Source organism: Condylostylus longicornis, unplaced genomic scaffold (assembly GCF_029603195.1).
Source record: "Condylostylus longicornis isolate FDR11 unplaced genomic scaffold, ASM2960319v2 ptg000020l, whole genome shotgun sequence".
Taxonomy (NCBI): Eukaryota; Metazoa; Arthropoda; class Insecta; order Diptera; family Dolichopodidae; genus Condylostylus; species Condylostylus longicornis.
The window spans coordinates 2545299-2570088 of NW_026577989.1; the positions used below are offsets into that span (position 1 = coordinate 2545299).

At 24.8% G+C, this 24790-nt stretch overlaps 1 long non-coding RNA gene across 1 annotated transcript in view; it reads right to left on the minus strand.

The window, feature by feature from the left end:
- Positions 1 to 1726: 1726 nt before the first annotated feature.
- The window catches only part of LOC129606625 (uncharacterized), a 104023-nt gene continuing 80959 nt past the window's right edge, over positions 1727 to 24790 (minus strand). The window contains exon 3 of the long non-coding RNA XR_008696770.1: positions 1727 to 4487. This is a non-coding gene — a long non-coding RNA (uncharacterized LOC129606625). The remainder of the gene's footprint in view (positions 4488 to 24790) is intronic.

Below are 24790 nucleotides of genomic sequence, written 5' to 3' on the forward strand. Positions count from 1 at the left end.
ACAAAATTTTTCTTTGTGTTTATTTAGTAAAAACTAAAAAAAAAATATGCCTAGAGAATATTTTCTATATAAAAAAGACAACTTATTTCCGGCGATAATAGTCATAATTTTAGTAAAAGAGAAGTGAAATGTCAGAATAAGAGTTTATAAATGGTACATAAAGAAAAATGAGATAGGGATTAATTGCTTATGGTTGAATGTATTCTTATTCTCTTTTTTTTGCACATAATATTATTAACAGTTATAATTTGCCATTGGCGTGGGTTAACAAAGTATAATTTTTCATATACATTTTTTCTTTTTCTTTTGCATTCTCATTTTACTATTCTTCTTTTTTTTTATTTTTTTTTTTTTACTATATTTATGTATGAAACTATAAACTATATTTTCTAGAGTCCTTGTAAACGCGAGATGATGTAAAATGAGGAATCTAGCTGAAGGCTTACAAAATAAATTTCTTGAAAAAAAAAAAGTATAAATTACGATATAATATGCAATTTCTGTATAGGCATTTGACACAAAATAATATTACAGTGCAGCACAAAATTTTTAGTACATGAAAAATATAAAGATAAATGAAACCGAAAATTCTGATTTAAGCAAAAATTTATGATGGATACAAAGTTGAAATAGGAACACATTTGCAATTTTCACACTAATAAGTTCACATATATTTTTTTAGAAATTGAGTGGAATCTCTAAAACGTACGTACATAAGATAAGTACCTATATATGTATGTAAGTGTATCAAAATAATTATTAAGGTATAACATAAATCAAGCAGCGTTAAAGTATGTCACCTTCAGCACATAGTTGACAATTAATGTGACAATAAGAAAGCATTTTAAGTGAGAGTTTTGAACAATTCTCGAGTATAAATTTTAATTTTTCAATTTTCAGCTTTTAAATTATAAATATTTGTACACATTTACAAAAAAACTGTTCACTATCATTAAATAAAATGTCGTCTGAGTTTTCTTTAGTATATTTTTCTTGAATTACTAAATAAATAGGAAAAAATTAATGTACTTTCTACATAAATTGATGTAATTTGCTTTGAAAAGAAAATTTTAAAAAACTCTACAATCAAAGAGAGCAAAAAGTAATTCATTTTTGTTTTTCATTATCTTTCCCTCCTTTTTAGCATATACGTTGTATATAGAGCAATATTCTAATGACAAAATATTATTTTATCGCGCACACTTCCTTCTTAACATTTAATAACCATCATTTTTAGTAGTTTTTAATCGCGAATCATGTTTACTTTTCAATTTAATTCTTCGTTTTTTCTTCTCTTTTAATGTAGTTTTTGTTTTTTTTTTGTCTTTATATCGAATTGCGAAAATCTTCAATTACTTTGCATAAACATTTTCGTTCTTTTATGATTTCAAATGATATTTTTACTACTTTTTAAGTAAATGCAAAAATGAAAAAAAAAAGCCGAACAGAACAGAATTTATTCGGCATATCACATAATAAAATCATTATTACCACTACCATTTTTCAGACACTCACTATTTTTTTTTTTTAATTTTTTGCAATTTTTCTGGTTTTTTTTGTCTCTTAACTTTCAACAACGGGCATAGTAAGCGAGCCTTTTCGATTCACAAAAAAAAAAAAACAGCCGCACATTAAAAATGATTTTTATATGAATAGCCTTTAGTGTAGAATTAAAACATGATATGAAAATGTACAGATAGTGTTATTCATTTTTTCTTTGGTAGTAGTAGTAGTAGTAGTAGTAGTAGTTAGTATTTTGTATTATATGTATATAGAGCGTCTGGCTGGAGCACTTCAGGAATAACGTACAAATATAAAGTACAGACAACAAAAATTATAATAAGAAAATCAAAAAAATATAAAAATTAGAAAATGGCAAAAATAATGTATGTTTTCGCTAGCGGCGAACATTTTTATGACTTGATTTGGCGCGAAAAATAATTTGTTTGGTCGCGAAATTATAAAAAATGAAATAACGAAACATAAAATTTTTTTTTAAGGGGAAAATCTGTTCAGTATTTTTCATCCATTTAAAGTATTTCATTTTTTTGTTTTTAATTATTCTTTTTAAAGTAAAAAAAAATAATTGCGACAAAAGATGCAAAAAAAATTGTATTTTGTGTTTTACTTGAAAAACTTCTTGATGACGAGGAGGCGAAGTAAGCAAGAGAGTAGTAAAATAATATTATGATTGTAAAAAAAAAATACATAAATTAGAACTTAGAAAATACTGGTGAAGATTGAAGAGTTTTGTTCCGTTTAAAAAAATATTTGTTATATATGGATGTGTGTGTGTAGACATAATGAGTACGTAGTTAAGTATATTTTTTATTTAAATTAAATTGATTCAAATTGAGTTGAATAACAACTCAAGGTTGAAAAATAAATAATATATTAATTAGAATTTTAATTTAGAATTCAAATAAAATGTCAATTAAGTTCTCAGTTTTCAGTGTTTTTGAACTGAAAATGTGTTGTTCAATTAAAATGGGATAATTTTACATCACAAATGCATCGCAATGACATTTAAAATCCCTCGTGTGTTTCAAAATAAAATACCTTCCAGAACATTTATATCCAATACTGACCAATTCAGGAATCAGCAAAATTATCTAAAACTACCTAATATTATAGCAATTTTGATAAGTTTTCCAGTTTTTTTGTAATAGAACAGATAAGCTACAATTTTCTTCTCCAAATTCATGAGTTTCCCATTATGAGAACGATATAGTGTTTTATATTCTCACAAATGAATTTTTACCTAAATTTTCCTAATAAGTGATCGTTTATACGTCAAATGCCACGACAACCCAGTTTGAACTCCAGAACATTTTCGTAGGAAATGCAAAACATGTAAAAAATATGAAAAAAAACTGTTATACTCTTACATTCATTATTTAGAAAAGTATACGAGCATTTAACGCGGTTGTCATTGAATATTTTTTCTAATAAATGAAGGGCAGTCATGTACAAAAAACCGAAAATGTCATAGATAATAGTAGTAGTAGTAAGAGAGGGGCCCCAGCCGGACACACACGTGAAGGACAACGAAAAAAATTTTTGGTTTGCAGACATACAAGTAGCTATAAAGTATTGTTGCCGCCAGAATAGATGATTGTACATTTCTTTTAAATGAGAGTGATGATTTTGAATTATTAAGAAAATTTATTGAAAATCTTTAAAATTTTAATGAAAATTTTGAAATTCGATTTCACTAAAGAAATAATTTCTTCAATTTTTCAAAATTATATTTTTTAATATATATAATTATCATTATGGCTTGCAATCTGTGTATATAGAAAATCATAAAAATCACCATAGCCCCGGTAATGTCTAATACATATTTCTTAAATAATATCGTATTGCAATCATTAATATTAATAAAATTACATATTAAAAAAAAACAAAAATGACTTTTCTACATGATTTCAGTGATAAAACATAAGATAAACGTATAGTCCTGCACAAATAAACATATAAATATCAATCAATCTAAAAAAACAACATTTTTGCTATCTCTTTCCAGCTAACACACATATATTCTATGTATTCTTAGAGGAATTTTATATTCAAGAATATTAGTGGTACAAATGTACGTATGCGTTCCCATGTTGTAAAATATTTACGGGCCTGAACATATAGTATTTTCTTTCCTGATTTAATAATATTTGATTGCTTACGTTTTTCCTTTATATAAAGTTCCGAAAATGAAAACAACATGTTAGCAGAACAACATCTCTTTTGTTCTTCCTTCCTTATACATACGAGTATTACAAGAATTCTCTTATATACATATATACGATAAGGATATTATTAAGATATATGTCAAGTAATTTACTTTAAGATCCTTTGCTACAATAAACATAAAATATTGTTATCTTTTAAAAAGAAAACCAAAAAGTGTAAAGAAAAAAAAAAAAAGATATCCTTTAATCATAGAATAAAGTCAACGTTTCCTGTCTTCAATTTCTATCATAGACACTATTTTTTTCTTACAATTTATTTTTTTTTTTTCATTTTTAAAATATTTGTTGTTATACTTCGAAGAAATAGTCTACATATAGGATCCTCTAAGGAAGAAATTCAAAGGAAGAATAAGCAAAATTCAAATAAAGATAAAAAAAAATTGTAAAATTTAAAAAAAAAAAAAAATATTAAAAATCTTCATCTTTATCGTTCAACAAACTGGAGTACATCGTGCTTTTTTTTTTTATTTCCATGACATTTTTGTCTCTCATATTTTTCCTCCCTTCCACTCACACACATAATATTATTTTATTCTCTTTTTGTATAATTTTAATGTTTTATTTTTCAATGAGATTATTCTTATCTCATATTCGGAACGAATACAACCAACACACACACACTCACTATGATTTTCCACTTATCCTTTTTTGTTTTTTTTGTTATATAAAAACATGTACTTACTCCCAACCTAATTAATTTTTTTATGATTAAATAATTTTCCAGAGCAGTCATCGACTTACCTGTAAAAATAAAAGAAAAAAAAATGAAATTAATAAAATTTTAGGTTATGAGTGTTTCAAGCTAGAATAAAAGTTGAAATAAAATTAATTTTATAAAAATTTTATAAAATGATAGCTTATTCTTATTCATATTTGGTTTTGAGAATATTTCGATTGGGCTCATATACATGTACAATAATATTAAATATATGCGTTCATTTAAAGGGCATATTATAAAATTCTTTTAACTACCTTCAATTATATAATGGCCAATGGGAAAAGTATTCATTCGCATTTACTCCCATAGGTCATTTTAACATTTATGTAAATTGAATAAATTTGGTGTAATTATCTACTCGTTATGAACATGCTTGGTCCGGCTAAACTAAATCAACATGGCTCACTTAAAGGCAGACTTGAACAAGGTAAGTACTACACATTATCTTTATTTCGAATCAGTTCGAATTTTTCAAAAATCGACTGACACCCTTAATATATATATATACGTTAAACTTGTTATGTATATCAAAAGAAGCGAGACTCCGCTAGACCAAGATATTAGAATAAGTGATATGGGTCACTAACTTCTTCAATACGACAGATTCTATAAAACAACGGTTGATATTTAGCAGCTGACATTTCTGATATGTTCGCCAAGTAGGCAACGTTCTATTTAAAATCTTATATATCAATATTTTTATTTTAGAGATGTCTCTATATAATCTCTATCTTATATCAAAAAAAAATTTTGCTATAATTAAGCTAGCAATAAATTTAAAAGAAATCCGAGTTGCCATCTAGAACAGCAATTACTTTAAAAAATAACGAAAAATTAGCTTAAGATAACGGTTAATTTAATGGATTAGGTAACAAACATAATATTTGCTTACGATTTTTAATGATCGGAGAAATTTTTCTGTTGGTGTAGCTTACAAATTGTTTTTGATTTGGAAACTGTAACATTTCAAATAGCTATATGAATTGAATGTAAAAGTTCATCAAGTACCAAGACAAATTAATCACTAAAATCCAATTTCAGTTCCCACTTCAGAATCTAATATATTCAGTATTTTCAAGTTTTATTTTGGGACGGTAGTAGAAAAGAGACTTATTACTTCAATGCTCTTTTTTTGAATGAAATTTTCTTTATTTTCCAATAAGTGCCAATACACTGAGAAGTATTTTAAATCACGAATCACAATATCCAAATTAATTTTTTTTTTGTTGATAATTCTGTTTTGGTTCATTCTTTAAATCCTTAAGCACGAACATCCTAAAACATCAGCGTTGATATCATTTTATTTTAATTCTTTTTCGGTATTTTTATTTTTAAATTAATTAAAATCCAAAAATACATAAAACAAAAGAATAAAATTAAAATGGTGACAAAATGTAAGAAAAGAAAAAAAAAAAAGGACGAAGACAAAAAACTTTTTATAATGCTCATAATAAATCAAATTAGCTGTCATCAACAAAATATACAACGTAAAGTTTTCATATACATACACACAAAAAAAAACAACAACGTAACGATGTTAATAACTAAGAATATATAGAAAAGGTGTACGAATTAAATGGTGTCTCTATAAATATAGTTAGATTTAAATGTACCAAGTGTAGTGATGGTGCCGGTAGTGGTGGAATGAAAAATTTGGTAAATGTGTTTTTTTTTAAATTTGAATTTATTGGTGTATGTACGTAATATATGTATGTATGTATGTAAATATCAGCAAGTGTATGAATATAAAAGTGTAACTGTGCTTTATTTTTTTCTGATTGAACTTTTTTAACATTCTTTATTTGTTCTGTCATCGCAAGGAAAATGGTGAAAATGATGGTTTGCAAAATAACACAAAAAAAAAAAAATATAAAAAAAAACTTCCTGTTTTTGTCATTTTCAAATAAAGTTGACTTTAATTAGGTTGTGATTTAAAAAAAAAAATAAAAAAAGAAGAAAAAAAAATTGACATTTGTGTGACATTTAAATTAATTTCCGTATACAATAATAAAATAAAATGGGGTAGAAAAAATGTTTGTGTGTTTTTTTAATTTGCTTCATTAAATAATTAAGAGAAATGTAAATAATGTTTTTTTTTTTTTACTTTATTTAAAACTTAATGAATATTTTGTAATTTTGAAAGTTAAATTTAAATAAAGAATTGTAATATTTCTAATTCTTATATTGAAAATGAGTAAAATTTTTGAAAATTAAATTGAATTCAAGAAGGTTTATTTTCGGAAGGTTTATGCAAATTTTTTGTTTTCATATTTAGCATAGAAATTAGTTGTTGAAGTCTTAATATTGTACGTGAAATTTAAAAATCTTAAAATTAGACAAGTTTACATGGAAAATTTAACATTTTACAAGATATTTCAAAGTAATTCCGTTAATAACCCTCATATACATAAAGTTTTATTATTAAGAGTATGCGCCTAGAAATATGCAATTTTCTTAAAAAGATTACACGCCTACAAATATGAAATTTCCTTAAAATGAATGTCAGAATGTGTCTTGTTTTAATCTTAACAATTAAATTATTTGTAATTAAAATTTTTTCAAAATTTGCTATTAATTGTAGCTCAAAGGTATTAACAATATCACAAATGAATGACAATATTAAATTTAATTGAATAACGTTTAGTTTAAACATTACAGTTGTTTACCTAATTTTAAATATACATCAATGTTTTTGAGTTTCAGACAAAATAATAATGAATTATTAAGTATACATATAGAAGAAATTCAGACATTATTAAAAAATTATTAAGAGAATAATTATCGAAATAATAGCAATTAATATTGAACACTCATTATTATTTGAATGAAGTTCATTGACATAGGTTAAGAAGACGACAATCGTGTTTCTCATTAAATACAATGCTTTAAAGTTTGCTCAATTCGCGGAAATGATGGAATAATATGAGTGTATAAAATGAATTTAATAATTGATATTAAAACACAAAGAAATGTATTGATTGAACAATTACAAATTGTTTTCAAAACAATTTAAATTGTTATTAAAGGTATTTGATCTTAACATTAAAAATTGTTTATTTTCTATATTTTAATTCATAAATAATAAAATAAAACAGAAATTTTTTTAATTGTACATCATTTATGATTAATAATTATAAAATTTAATTGTCTAAAAGATTCCAATTATAAATATGATTAAAATATTTTGTTAGCTTGCGCTCTACGCAAGCATCAATTTATATATAAAAATTTTCAAAAAATTATAATTTCTTTCATATTTTTTAATTGTTAATTTTTCTAATATTTTCAAGTACATCAAGTTTTTTGTTTTATCTTTAAATTCTTTTCCACAACTCTAATAGACAATTGAATTTATCATCCTATTAAAAAGCAAATACTTTATCTTTCTTCTTCATATCTCAATCGATTATTATGAATAAGTGTGTAGTAGAGAGATTCATCATTTTATTAAATTAAACTCTTCTTTGTATATATGAAAGTATTTTTACAATTTACAAGCTATAAAGATTTAAAAGACATAAATTGAAACTATTATAAAATAGCTATAACTCTTCAATTTAATAAATATTTTTTAAATTATATATTGGAAAAATTATGAGTAATTTCTCGATATGTTTGTAGTATAGTGTTATGTACAACTAGACGTTATGATGTCTCTAAGTTAGAGGTTATAACTGTTATATAGTATTATTCTATTATATTGTTAATTCAGTTATTACCTTAGATAAACTTCAATTTTCAAAGAATTGTCTGTCATTAGTGTTGTCATTTGAAATTGTCACACTACTCGAATATAATTCTACAAAATTAGCAATTGCCATTTATAATATTAACAAATGCAATTTTAACAAACCGGGAAAATTTTATTTCTCATTTTAATTCACAATTGTTCACTTTTGTATTGTCAGAAACAATTTTGTATACAAATTTTATATGTTCGACTTGAACATGAATTTATTGTAAAAGAATAAGATGTATGTACGTTTGGTTGAAAAATATTGTTGAATAATTATTGGAATTTCAAGTAAGAAAATATTTTGATTTTTATTACAAGAATTTTTGAAAAACAATAATAAATTGTTTTGATTATAATTATTAAAGTATTATATTTGTCATAAAACTGTAATATTTCTATAAAAGTTTTTTTTTCATATATATTAAATTGTAATTATATGTTATGTATGTATGTGTTTATACACTCATGTAATTGAAGAGCACATAATGGGTTTGTTTACACGTGTATTCGTTGAGTGAATGCACAGCATTTACTTTGGTCTTCTCACATCTTTTTTTCTACAAATATATTTTATTTTTAAAGAAGAGAGAGGTTGCGACTTGCTAGAAACATAAGAGAAGAGCTGAGCAGTTTGTAAACACTTAATGCATACATACTCTTTTAAATTTCTAATTATTTTTACGAAGTCAAAAACAAGAGAGTTAAACATTTTAGCGAAAAATCAAAAGAGAATATGAAATAAAGAGCGGAAAGTTAAATATGAAGTATCATATAAAGAGTTGTACAAATTTATACAGCCAAATTTTTCCATTCCAATTTATAGGTAGACGATACTAACGGTGCTATGGAGATTGGTCCTCGTCCAGCTATTCAAATTTAACAAAAATTATAATACATATGTAATTGTACGACACTCAGTCTTAACACTTTACTCCAATTTAGTTTGTCAACGAATATTTATTTTGTTATTGCAGTTTTTGTGCTGACATAGCAGTTTTCGCTACATTTGCATCCTAAAAATGACAACATTCAAAAGACAATAAACGTGAAGCTTATAACACCTCAACTATCTTTGAACTTTTTTATATAACCAATTGTTATGCATTGTTATGCATTGATAGAGTAGAAAATGGAATTGCTTCGTTAATTTGTGAATCATTGTAATTTGCCAAGAGATCATTAGAATACATGGCTGTTCATTGTAAAACTAGACAGAACAAAAAAAAATATTCATATGTATAGGAAAAATTTAATTGAATCAAAGGTTTTCTCTTAATACTCATAGTAGATCATTTTAATTAAATTGGTCACGACCATCAGAAATTTAAATTTGAAAATATCAATGTTTTACAAAATATATTTGTATAAGGTTCATATCGGTTATTTTTTCCCAAATAATTGAAATAACAAAACAAAAACGAAATATTTGATGGGCAAGACAAAAGAATAAATAAATAAATCAAAGTTATCAATCAAAAACTTAATTGATTCAAATTTAAAAAAAACGTTTGATATTGAAAATAATTTGATTGAATTGTAAAATTATTGTATAAAAATAGAAAAATTTAAATTGAATGGAAAAAAAATTGTGATTCCAAAAACATTGTGTTACGTAGTTATGCAATAGACAAAAAAATTTTGATTTCTTTTTAGGGGTATAATTAAATGTTTCTATCTTACTTAATTTTCTCAGAACACCGAACGAAAATAACTTTAAACAGGTTGAATTCAGTTTGACTTTAAGTAATAGTTAAATAAAAGATCTGGTTCAAGGATTGAGTGGGAACCGTATTCAGTGTAGAGTACATTATTTTGGAATTACGTGCATAGCAGTATTAAATTTTATTCAATGAATCGAAGCTAATTCTGAACTGAACTCATATGGTGCTGTATGAGATGAAAACAGAAAATGCCAATTGAAAAGTTATAGTCCATTCAATTAAAATAATATCGCATAGACCTGCCAATATCAGGTAGCTAGAACATCTGTATTCGCAGGTTAAATAGAGCAACATTTAAGTTCTTCGTACAAAACGAGCTAGTTATAGAGCGATATCTGCTGTAGGTAGTTTGTAAAGTAAAACGGAATATCAAGAAGCTCGGATCAACATACTAATTTGCCCCATTCCCCAATAATTACTTAGTGAAAACAGGGTTACATTAACTACACTAACCATACTCTTCTCTCTTATCTTCGAACACGTAATCAAGAATCTATATATAAAACAGCCTGCCATCTAAAGTGATATAATATAGTCAAATATTTTTGCTTCTCCCAAAACTTGTATAGTCGATCTACAAAGAAGACTGATTCTCTCACGTTATTGTACTTCCACTTACAGTTACAAACCGTTTTATTTTTTACTCTATATAAGTTGCCGTTTATATCTCCGATCGGATTTTCAAAAACACCGATCAAAAAGTGTAAAAGAACATCGGCAAGATTAAAATAAAATTTTAACCGTCGCATTGCTTCCAAGTGCATTTCTTAATTTCGCCGAAATCAAGAATTAGAACTTGAAAGCCTTGCGTCGAAGAACCTATATCTTCCTTTAATATTACGTCATATTTTAATTCATAATTGAATATTATTCATATTTTAACATAGTGGTTCAAAAAAAAAAAGACAATGAAAGATTAATAATGGGTTTAAAACGGGAATCTTTGTAAGTATATTAAAGATTATAAAGATTTTCGTTTAATTTTTATAGAAAACCCTCAGTTAAATTTTAACAATAGAAATGAAAAAGTGAAAATTATACCTTTTCGATTTACTTGAAGGTGCAACTGAAAGATGATAATTTATAAACTTTTTTCCTTCTATTCTCTTTTCACTCTTCACTGTAACAGCAGCTCAATGGACCGGCATTAAAAATTATAAATTTAATACAAAAAAAACTCGAAAAGAAAAATATTCTCATTACAAATCTTTTGTTCAAAATTCTCTTTATTGATTCTATTGTGCATCTAATGTTACAGAATTTAAGAAGCCCTTCAAGAAGTGGTTCATTTTGATTCTATAAACTAACTCTATGATTAAATTTATATGTATAGATGTGAGAAGCATTTAATGAATCATAACTTGTTAACTTTAAAAGTAATTTTATCTTTCAGAGAAGAAAATCAACAAAAGAAAAAATTGGATTTGCTAATTTGAAGAATCACGATTTTCGTTGCAATTCGGTTCTAAAAATTCAAATGCTTTTCAGAATATTTGAAATGAATATTTTTTTCTTTTTACCATTTTACATCCTTGAAGATCTATTCTTCTGTTAAATTAAAAGACAACAAGTAAAAAATTAACAAGCAGTTTTTATCTCGCGGTCAAAGAACAAATAATGGTAATTTAATTTTGTGTTACAATTTATAAGCCAACAGAAAGCTTCTACACTATTTGTAGAAGGTATGAGGGGACGAAATAGAGCAAAACAGTGAATTGAAAATTAAAAATCAACCCACGATTTATTACAATTCTGCAGTTTCTCTGAATGGTAATAAAAGAAGTTTAAAAAATTCTTGGAAAATATTATAAGATTCTTGCAATAAATTTAAAAATTTTATTATATTTTTGATATTTTAACACTTTTAAATGTTCTCTAATTACAATTTGTAAGATTTTTAAAAAAATTTAATCTACAAAATTGTGACCCTTTTTTTCTTGAATTGCAATTTCAAATGGCAAATTAAAAAGAATTTTTTCTTGTAAAATACAATAAAAATGAAATTTTTTTATTTCACTTAAAAATATGTCATTCATTTTTAGCCACTCCTTTTAAAAGAACTCATATATTTGAGTGGCTCCTCTGCTCTTTAGCAATTGTATAGAAAATAGTGTTATTTTATTACTATAAAAAATGCAAAAAACTATAAAATTTTCTTTCGTTATGATTTATTTTCAAAGCGAAATAAAAATATTATTTTAAATGATTTTCAACAAGAAAAAAAAATTACACTTACTTTTAATGGGGTAAGATCACATTTTTTCAAGAGATTTTTGATAAAATGGATAAAGTTTTTGATAGTGACACAAATTTTGATTATAATGAGTGTTTAAAGAGTCTTTTGAAATCGAAGAACAATATTGAAATATTAATTTTGTTTTCATTTTTAAATTTTATGACTTGGAAATTGTGTTACTTGCAATTATGTGCAATTTTATAATAAGTACCCAAAAAGAAGCATTTTTGTTTGTGAATTTGTTGCAAGACATTTCTATTAACATTTTAAAATGCAAACATTTCAAAAATAACACATGTTTCTAAGAAATTTTCAAGTTGGAATCCAATTCGCAAATGAGGATCGTGCAAAATTTTCCATTACCAATTACGGAATCTACAGAACCAAAGATGTTGGCTGAGATATTAGAGTTTTTCCTTATAAGAAACAACGTATGTCAGATGTTAAATAAAAATTTTACTGCTTAATATTTTTGATGCAAAAACATCTTCCATACAGCAATATTGATTTGATGAATTGTTTAAAGAAAGAATTTTTCTTAGTATAATCGCATAACGGATGTATAGCATGGTTAAAGGAACGAGTCTTAAATCAGTAAATTTTTAACATTAAACGATTAAAGAAAGTTTCTTCCTGAACTGGAGCCAAAATACCTTCTATTTCACCTCTCTGGTTGGACGCCCAGACTACTAAACCCATAGAATATATAAAGAAATTAGAAGTAATTTGTACAAAGTGTTATTTTAATGCAATAATCATGGTGGTTTTCTAAGATTTCTTCTTTTTTTCATATTTTCTTAGTAAAAACCCGGAATCTCAGGTGTTTCAATTTGAATTCATATTAATGTTTATATTATAATATTGTATATGTATGTAGGTGCCATTAAAAAAATATGACAGAATTTTAATTAAACAAAAAATTTCAAGGCAAATAAATTAATCTGTTAAAATATGTATACGTAAATCTATTTCAAGGATATTTTTAATAAGCGAGAATGTTAATCTCACCCATTAATGTTAATTTAATTTTTTATGTTAAATAATATTAAACCAAGAGCACAAAAAAAAATATATGAAAATTCTAATTTATTTTTAACACTTCATAAATTGTCCGCGACCAAAAATATTTATATACAAGGATACCTACTATACATACATAGTTTCCTTCTTATTTGAAGAGCGTCAAAAAGGAAAATTAAAAACGCCTCCAAATTATAATTTATTGGAGAGACCCGCATTTGATATTCAAATAAATGCTGTTGAAATTTTTAATCATTGATCGGATTATAAAATTTATTGTTCACGAACACACTATATAATATAATCCTTCCATTTTTATTCCAAGGATTGATTCACTAACAAAAAAACAATATCCAATTTTTATCATTAATTAAAAATCTTTAATCAAAACATCAGTTTTATCCGATCATAAAATTATACTTAAAATTTAACACAAAAAAATAATTTTTTTTGGTGGTCAGGATAATATTATTGTTTCCGGATATTTTAATATTAAATACAAACACATGTTTCATGATAAAAACCGCAAGCAAATAGTTTGAAGTTAAGATGTGTATTGCATACTAAGAGATAATTTTGTTTAAACTGAATAAACCCTCATGCATATACAAAAATAAAAGGAAAACATGGTATTTCTGTTTGTATTTCCCTATATTTGACACAAAAAAATATTTCCTTTATTTAATGACAAAACCATAAATTGTATTTTTTCATTTGATTATTTTGTATTTATAATACAACATAATTTAGTAGGATAATATAATATCCTTTCATATTTTAATGTCAGAGTTCGATAAGTTCATCAAAATTTCGAATAATTTAGTTATTCTAGAATATTTGATATTATGGATCAAAACTATATCGTAGCAATATTTCTGAGAGTAGAAACTATACCTATGTATATTAAGACATTTAAAGTTCTACTAAAAATGTTCAACAAAAATGATCCTTAAGACTTCGGCGATCTCAGTTCAAAGGGCTCTTCAAGATTTTTCGATCAGTACCTTGTAATTTAGCGCTATCTTCTCGTTAGTTATTAACTCTATTAATTAATTTCAAAAAAAAATTTTGAGATATACTTTATCAAATAATGTAGGCAATTTTTTAAAAAATCTTAGATAAAATATCGTATTTCGTGCTGTTTCGCGTAGTTTCGGATTAATTTTCGAGCTAACACGTTTTTCGGATATTCATTTTCACAAACCATCTCTTTAGTAATTTAAAGTATAATTTTTAATACATATGCTTAGTAGACTCATTGTTTGTACGAATTAAAAATGTTTATACGAAACTGTACATCTTATATGGAAAAGGTTGCCAATCACCTCATAGATACAATTCTATAGCCAATATTAGAAATACACATTGTATTATTTTAAATGTTGTTGACCATCGAAATACCATATTTGATATTTTGTTGATTTTTTTTTTTTTTTAAATTGGGATTATAATTATTCTGATCTTGAGCTGATATCATTTAATATAATTTTAAATGAGATGATTTACACATATAGGGTGCATGACCCTATACTTGTAAATCATGACCCTTACTAAACAAACGCACTTGATATATATGCAACCGCCAACTAAGTTTAACAGCAAAAAAAATCTATAAAAGAAATTAAACCATCTGGGAATTTTTAATATGTTTTTGAATATTTTATGACTCTTTTTTCGAATTTCTGTTGTGAATATCCTTTTCATAAAATTGATCGTGGTGAACAAAAAAATATTTTTTCATTTTATTTTCTCCTCTTCCATTTTTCGTTACTTGTTTCATTCAATATTATGGCTTTTAAAATTTAAAACAAATATATTTTCTAAAATTGAAGGATTTTATTTGATCTTCAGCACCCCTTCAGTAATTCATTGAACTATTAAAAACATTTAAAAATTGTATGGATGAAGTCATAAAAATGCGGTTAAATGGTTTAATATTCTTTTCCATCTAATGTTTAATTTTCATTTGAAATTTAATTACTTTTGTTTGCTTTTGAAAAATGAAAACAAAAAATTGAATGTAACAAAATGTTTGCAAAACAAATTCTACGGTTTAAATTCCTGCTGGCAGTAAACAATAATTTGTTTAAAAAAAAAAAACAATTGTTTTGTATTTAAAGAAGTGGTGGAATAACGTCCCACAAATGGTCAAATGAGAAATTTCAATTTTATATACAAAAAGTTTTAATCAGTTCCGAATTGAGGCTGAACTAAACGTAATGTGAGTGAGTAGTACTGAAAATAAATTGAATATTTTTCTGTGACAAAGCCAAATTCGAAATTTCGCCAATGAAATATAAAACTTGATTTTGAATATAAGCCTCAAAAAGTGGAAGGGTTTATTCGGCCCTCCAAAAAAGAGTATTGTGTGTACATTCCCCAACTATCATTATAGCAATACTGATATCAATTATTATAATGTTTCGGCCTATGCAAGCAAAATATTTTTATTTATTGTCAAACTTTTAGTCGAATGTTTTGTGATCAAATTACACCTCAAAAAAGCAGAACAAATTTAGTTAACGAATTGCTTTCGTAATTGGTGCAATCACAATATTTCACTTGTACAAAAGCAATTTAGCACAGTTTGAATTTCGGCTCGAGTTTTGCTTGGAAATTTTTATTCTTGGAATTTTTAGTTCTGGTTTTGCTGTGAAGATTGAACGAAATACCGAAAATTAAATTTGTTAATGTTACAGATGCCCCGAAGCAAGAGCCCCGAAGGGCAGAATCCTTGGAGTTCAGGTCCGTTCTTAGTTTTTAACTATGATAAAGGTGGTTCTTATTTGTTCGTTTGGAATATAATGATAAGGATTGTCTTAATATAGGAGAGTACTTATAAAAACCTTAACTTTTTATTATTTAAGAAATTTCTGAATTACCACAGCATAGACGTGACATACTTTAACATTAAATTCTAATATCTAAGTGCTAGTTTGTGCTGTCCCTATATATTTAGTGGACAATTTTTTATTTTGTTTTGTTAAAAGGACATCTGCCTTAATCGTTTAATATTAAATTGTGTAAAAAGTAGAAAAAGAAATTTATAAACACATGAAATTTTTTTTTATGGTAACATACAGATGCACTTATTTCTCTTGTAAATAATACAAATTAGATCCTGTGAACTGTATAAATTTCTTATACATTTTTTTTTTCATATATAGTCCTGTAAACCGATTACATAATGCTTGTAAAGGAATTTCAAATAAGAAAAGAAAGAATGACACGGTGTGTGAATTCTTGTAAATATTTTTTTTTAAATTTTAGAAACTATATGGTAAATTTAGTAAGAAAATAGAAAAAAAAACGTAAGAAAAAAAAAGAAACAATTTCTTTATCTTTTCTATAAATAATTTAGATTGTAAAAACACAGACTTAAAAAGGACATTAAACCTAAATGAAAATGCGCAATCATGATCATTTCATCACTTTATTCTGTTTAAGAATGAAATTTTTGTGCTTTGTTTCCTTTTCAAATAACAAAGGAAAGGTAAAAAAAAAAATTTTTTTTTCTATATTATTTTTATTTTTATGGTTACCTTACCGCATTAGACAATGTTTAAAAATACAATTAAATATGGTTAGTCTTAGAGGTTACAGTTTTGAAAATATTTTGTTTTAAAAAAAAAACTGTTTGTTTTAAGATACCGTCGCTCAAAAAGGATAACGACAGTTTTTTTTATATAGAAGTGGTTCAAGTAAGACTATTTCAGTGTAATTGAAACCTATTCTGATCACCGTATTCCAATCATAATAAAGGTCTACTCGAATTTCTTTTATTTTAATTTAGAATTAATACACGGTATAATCATGTATCGCAGAATTATTTATGTCCAAATTGGAAAAAAGAATGAAAAAACGAAAAATTGAGCAGGAGAATATGAGCACATTGTTTAAACAGAACAGGATATTAGAAGAACAAAGAATAACATGGGCATCTTTAAGTTATGATCATCACTGTACAAACTTGATAAATAAACAACTAAGGAAACATAATATTCGGACATCGGCTAAGGATACATTGAAGATATATGAAAGATGCGGTGTGTACAAAATCAATTGTAACAATTGCGATAAATTTTACATAGGACAAACCAAGAGACCCATTAAAACAAGACTTAAGGAACATTTAAGTGAAATAAAACGTGCAAGGAGAGTAGGATTTAACCGGATTTTCGATTCTATGGTTGCAAAACACATTTATGAAACGGACCACACAATCACGAAAGATAACTTAAAGGTATTAAGAAAGGTGAAAGAAAACACAGCAGAGAAGTTCATGAAAGTATGCAGATATACAAATCAAACAAGGACTGCCTACTGAACACGGACGAAGGTAACGCGGCTACTTGGCTCTTTAAATTAATTATTTGACCAGTTTTAAGGTTTAAAACAGGTATAAATATAGTTTGTAAATAATAACAAAAAAAAAAATAAATAAATAATCAAATTCTAGATTAAGTCAGGTAGATAATTATATTAAGTCAGGTATAATATTTCTAATTTTAATAGATTGCAATTTTTATTGTTTGTTGTCTTAATTAGAAGAAAATCAGCTTTGATAAAGTGCGTATGTAGCGCACGAAATATATTAGCAAAAAATAAAAAAGATATCACTGATAATCATGCTCCAGTTTCATTGCTTCGTAGAATTTTAACTAGGTAGGTGAATAGTCTGCCGTAGTTTACTGTTTGAATTTAATGTCTTGAAAACACTTTTTGTATACAATGAGTTTAACAAATTTGTTCCATAAATTTTCGAATGAAAAAAATTAAAACACACAATGACTAATCTCATTGATTGGGATTAATTGGATTTTATTGGTAAGTTTTTTTTTCAGATATAAATAAGAAATACTTTTCGTAAACATCTTTTAATAATACCTTAAAGATACTCTTTCGTAATACCTTAAAGAGTTTGTATGTTCTTAAGAGATTTGAATTTGCTTATGATGTCAGATGAAATAATCATTAATAAAGATTCTTGTCATAATACAAAATATTCAGACGGCTAATATAAATATTCACAATATTCGACTTGTTATCGTTAAACTTATAAACTACATAATTGAAACTTTATTTCAAAGTTATTTACTAAATCACTTAAAAGAATTTATAACAGCAATATTTTGTCTATAATTCCAAAATAAAATGGTTCGAAAAACTTTTAAAATAAAATTCCAATTTAATAATAAAATTTCCAATTACAATTAAAATAAATTGAAAATTATTAAAATTGTTTAACCACCAACTGTGTTGTCCTTTATATAATTTCAATTTCAATATAAGGGACAATATGTATTGTACATATTTTGAATATTAAAAATCTTATATACTAGAGAAAAATCATAATAATGAACGGGAAATGGTAAATTTAGTTATAATTACATAATTTAATATTTTATTTTTTTGATATTTTTCTAAAGTTATTTTTAAATTTACTATAGAACAACAAAAAAAAAAATGGCTACACATTAAGGATAATTTTGAAAGGAAAACAACAACAAAAAAAATTAATTCAATGCACCATAAGGTAAGAAATGTCTTTATGTAATTGAGTACAAATTTAATAATACAAATCTATATATTTGTATACCACAGTTACATAATATGATTATATTCCGAAAATGGCTTATTATAACAGATAAGAAAGAGTGCGAAAGAGACAGTTGCCCTTTTTACCACAATTATTAAATTTCATTAGGTAAATTGGTACTCAATATATAAACGAAAAATAAGCAAGAGCAAAAAAAAAGTTCGAATCTAGTAAAATTGTTATCCAAAAAAAGGAAAACAAAAAAATTTGGAAGATAAATAAAGGCAAAAAAGGACAACAAAAAATCGAGATCATTTTTCTTTTTTTTTTTTCATATCCCCGAATAAAAGCTTGGCAAGAAAAAAAAAATTATCATTTTATTTTTAGGATTTTTTTTTTTTGTGTTTTTGTTTTGCATTGTTTTTATTTTAATGTTCTACTTATCTAGTGGATTTGTTTTGGATATTGTATTTCCCATGTCTACCCAATTCATCTGAAATTGGTTTAACTTAAATGGCTTGTGATTCTGTTTTTTGTTTTTAATATTTTCCGTTGGTATTATGGGCAAAAGCCCAAATTCGAATTTTATACTTTTTTTTTTTTTGTTTTTTGGGTTCATTTATGTTTGAATACACATACAAGTGCATGGGTTTTAATACAGGATATTTTTCCGTATATTAAGTGGGTATTAAACAAATTTCAATTTTAGCTTATTCTCAAAGATCTTTTAATATTTTTAAATGCAATTCGCCAACCATTCATTCCTGTTTTTGCTGATGTTCATGCATGTTCAGAAAAGTTCCATATAAAAGAATTAAATTTTACAAATAAACTAGATTTTGCATAAAATTTTTGCATATATTTCATTCCACTCAAGTTAAAGATCCCCAATATGCTATAGGAAAAGAAGATTTTTGGCAGACTTTTGTAGAATTTCTTGAAAATTTTAATATTTTCAATTGAAAAAAAATTATACGAGTTCCTTTGATACAAGTTAGCAATTTTTTTGAACTCATTATGTGAACATTTTAAATATTCTTTTTAAATGGCAATATGAAAATTTTTAAAGTTTTAACATTCAATAATTTTTCGAAGTTATTCCTTTAATATTTCTCCTACATGTATGAAATAAGATTCGCTTAATAAATAAATAATTTATTTTGTGGTTTTAATCAAAATAAATTTTAAAATTTATTCGATAACTTTTCATCTTAAGTCTTTTGATTTTCTGTTCTAAAAACTCTGTGTTTGTTTAAAAAAATTTAAGAATTCTATTATAAAAAATAATAAACACCCTGTTTCTATTATTATATAACTAAAAATAATTCTATATAACTTCTATAGCTATAGGTTTCAAATCGTCTTTCTCTTTTTTTCATTTTTTATTAAAATTCCTTTAAAAATATTTCGAAATACCATTCGGAAATATAAAAATGAGCAAATGAAAAATACTTATATGAAATAAAATTGTTCTGAAAAACAATTCAATATTTTCGATTCCAATAGTTTCAAAATAAAAAATTTCAATTGAAAACTTAACAAAATACTCAAAAGAACAAGAAGAAAAGGAAAAATAGTAGGAGAAAAAGAAAATAAAATGGAAAATGTGAAAATATCAAAAATTTTTCTTTTTGTTTTATTCAAATATTTTCAGAAGACAAAAAACAAAGAAGAATTGTGGAGTTTACACAGGAACAGAAGAAGAAAAAAGGATATAAAAAAGACGAATATTTTTTGAAGAATTTAATACACGTGAATTATTGTATTACGTGTGTGTGTATGTGTATGTGTGTGCACAAGTAAAATGTGTTCATAAAAGTTATGGTAACCGATTATTCAAAATTATAATAATGACAAATTGTTGTCCTTTTTATAAAGAAGTTCATTTCATTTTTTTTTTTTGTTTTGGGCAAGTAAACTTTGTTTAGACAAGGTAAATGATCCGTATTAAAATAGGTTAAGTTTTTCCTGTTAATTTAAGAGGTTTAATATTAAATATAATCTTGAATTGAATTTGTTAGACGAAAACGGTTCCATTTCCAATTATGGATATTCCCTTAAAATTGTTTCAAATAGATATTCCCTTAAAATTTTTGATATTTAATAATGTTTCGCCTTGCAAGATTTGCCGCCTTGTCTGTTACATTATTTTGTTCCCTGATATAACTTTTGATCTTGTGTCTTTGAATGTACCTGTAGTTTTTAATTGCGGAAAAGCATCTTGAATTGAAAATTCAAAAAACTTGATTTTGCTGCAACTTATGCTAATATTCGTAAAATTTTTACTATTGAACGCCTTAATCATTCTTCGCAGTTAACAAACATGAGAGTTCAAGTCAAACAGGAGTGTTCTCAATTTATTATGGGGAAATTTGATCAATTGCCCCTAACTTGATTTTATGTTATGAGTTTTTACAAATTCTAATTTTTTGGTTACCCGAAAACTGTGCAAGTAAGCACTTCAAATTGCAATTCTACATAAAATATCATAAAGCTTTTAAGTTTTTTAAAATTTGAATTTCAAAATTTTCTTGTCAAATTTTTTCAATATTTCCCTTTATAACATTAATGCTTGGCTACCCAATTTTTGTTTTCCTCTTTATTAAACAAACATTTTTTTGTTCGTACCAAAATATAATGTTATATATAATATATAAAAATGTTATATTGCATAATCCTGTTATTTTATATAATGTACATAATCTATGTATGTATACGTATTATGTGTATTTATATAATAATATCCATATATAGAGAAGAACAAAAGAAAAAAAAAACTGAAAATGGCTGAAAAATTTCATTTCCAAATCTTCAACTATAAACATTTAATAACTTTATATATACGTATATGCGTATGTGTGTTTGTATATAAAAATCTATATAAAAATCAAATAAGAACAGTCGTGAGTACATACGTATGTATTTGTCTATATTTAAACATTTTATGTATATTGTACTTGAGTACAAAAAAAAAATATTCTTCTCATAATTTTTCAACTTATTAGAAGGAAATGAATTTTTGGATTCATTTTAAAAAGTTATTATAACAGTTATATGTATAATAGCCGTATATATACCGGTGGAGGACCCAATAAAAACATTTATAATAATAAACCCCCATTATAATGGGAACAATGATCATAGATATTAATTTCTTTTTATATCCTGCTTAAAAATATTAAAAAAACAAAAATGTAATATTATTTTGCCCACACGTCTACGGTATGCTTATATTTTAATAATTGTTCACCTTTTGTAAAATTTTTAAGGTACATATTGTTAAATTTTATGTACATAAATGCTTTGTACTCGTATACGTATAAAATAATAAAAATTTTAACATTTAGGTTAAGGACCTTTTTAACCATTTAAAAACAAAAATTTAAGTTTAAAATTTGAAATCATAGAAATAATTTTTGTTGAACAATTTAAATCGAAAAATAAAATTTAATATGGTAGTTAAAATTATAAAAAATTTTGAAATTAAATTTAGATGTTTTAAAGACTTCATTTTGTTTTTAATTAAAATAATTATTGTACTTTTAAAATTTAAATTGCAATCTCAGTATTATTTCAAGAATTATTACATTTTTCTGTTCCAAATTGTACAAAGAATGTCTACTGTTTTGAATTTCGAAAAAATAGTAATTAATAGTATATACAATAGAAAATAAAATAGTAATATTTTATTAATTAAAATTTATTTTGGGAAAATCGAAAAATTTTGAAAAATTATTTAATCTATTTCTATATGTGTAAGCAATTTGGACACGTTTACACTTAATTAAATAATAAGATTATTCTCTTAGACAAGATTTTTCTCAATGTACATATATATGTGTTCACTCTATTCAGTCCTCTCTAAATACATCTTTCTCACATTATATAATTTCTCTGCTGTTGAGTCCATATAGTGTGAATTTACGTTTGTGTTTTACAACATCAGCACATTCTTAGTCTCCCCACTAATTGTTTAATGAAATAATTACATTTTCTGCAAATTATAGAAAATAAAGAGAATTATCAAAAAATTAATCTGATTTGAGACGTCAATTTGACATAACAATTTTTCATTTGACAATATTCTGTTACATGTTTTAATTTGTTATCTTCGTTTTTAATAGTTTTTCAAGTGTCAAGTAAGATTTAGTAGTTTTTCAAGTGTCAAAATTTTATTTTCCAAAATTATCTATAATTATGTTCATGTTTATGGAGATATCTCCGGAAAAGTGATACTGGAAACCAGAATAATAGCTTTTAATTACAATTTTAAAAGAATTTGTTCTTACTTTTAAAATTCATTTTATTTAAATAGTACGGGCGTGTTTTTAATAACATGTAAAAAAATTTACAGTAAAAATTTTAACAATATGAAACGAAAAAATTTAAGTGACATTATCAAATTTTCATAAAATATGCACATATTGTTCGTATATGTACACATTTATGTAAATAAAATGTGCGGACGCGAATATATACGTGAATATGCGCTTTGTTGCAAAGCCATAATTTGAATAACAAAAATATTTAAGGCAAATCAATTTTTTTTTCATGGAAAATAAAGAAAATTTCAACAGTTTTTAAATAAACTTAAGGTTAATAACATTTTCGAATAAAAACAAATAAAATAAAAATTGTTATAATTTATGTTATCAATTTTATGTTTTTGCAATAAAATAAATAATAAAGAATATTATGTAAATAAATAAATATACACAAATAAATTCTTTCATAATATGAAAAGCAATTTCAGGGGAGGAAAACTTTTTCTTTTTATGTAAATATAAGTGATAACATTTATTGTATATTTGCAAATATGTACATATATGCATACATGTGTGTATAAAGAAGGAATTAAATGATCATAATATAAATTCGATTTTTATGTTTATCGTTATTTACATACTTTTTTATACATAGTTTTTTTTTTGGATTACGAAAATCTTAAAAGCACACATTGCATTTTAGTTATATTCATGCACCTATATACATATGTACATATATATATGTTTAAGAATTCGATCAACAGTTTGAATTTTGTTGTCTAGACAATAATTTTCAATTCTTAAATGTTATTTTTTGTTGTTTTTTTCTTCTTTTTGCAATTTTTATATCTTAAAATTTTGCAATCTAAAGTACAACATACATATATGTATGTATGTATGTATGTACAGATTTTTATGCTTATAGTATTTACAGTAATACATATAGTATTAATCCAAATGCTATAAATAAATAAAATTTTAAGTTTTCAACGACAATGTAATCTCTTAGCACATTTTGAGCAAATACGAAAAGTGAAATATAACCTATTAATATTTCAATCTGCTATTCGTCTATTTATAAAACTCTTCCTTCCTATAGAATAAAATGTTTTTTCTCGTATCCTAAAATAACTATTACTTTCCACAAACTGATAATTTTACAAACGTACAAAGATAGAAAGGGTATGGCTTCTTATACTAGTTATAGTGAATTGACAAAATACTCGTAGGCAAAGGTAAATTACGTCAAAAAATTTCGCCGTTCAATTTAACTGGTGTTCACTACACCACCCGCTTTTCATAAAATTTCTGACATTTGCTTTCAACATTGAGTTCTAAAATTTTGGCAACTTCTAGATGTCAAAGTTTTGTTCATTTCACTATAAAACAAAAAAAAAATTTTTTTTCGATCTTTTTTCTCTTCTGATTTGGAAACTGATATCTTTGACACTGTAAGCTTTATGAAATTTCACTAAAAATTTGAAAATTAATTAAAAAATTTCACAAAGTCATAAAATATAATGACATAATTTAAACAACCTAATTATCATGCAATGTTTTAGTAGGTCGATTACTTATTCGATTAAAAGTGTGACCGTAAACAAAATGTTGCTGACCTAACAAATAATAGCAAAAAAAACAAACAGATATTCGCTTTTAATAATTAAATATTTTTTCAAATTTTTTATATTTTTAGTGCGATAAAACGAAAACCCGTCCGTTCTTATATTATTCAAAAATTTTATGAAAAAATTAGTCGTATGTTGGTTGATAAGTTGTAGCTTCCTTAAATTTTTGCTCTTCCTCTAA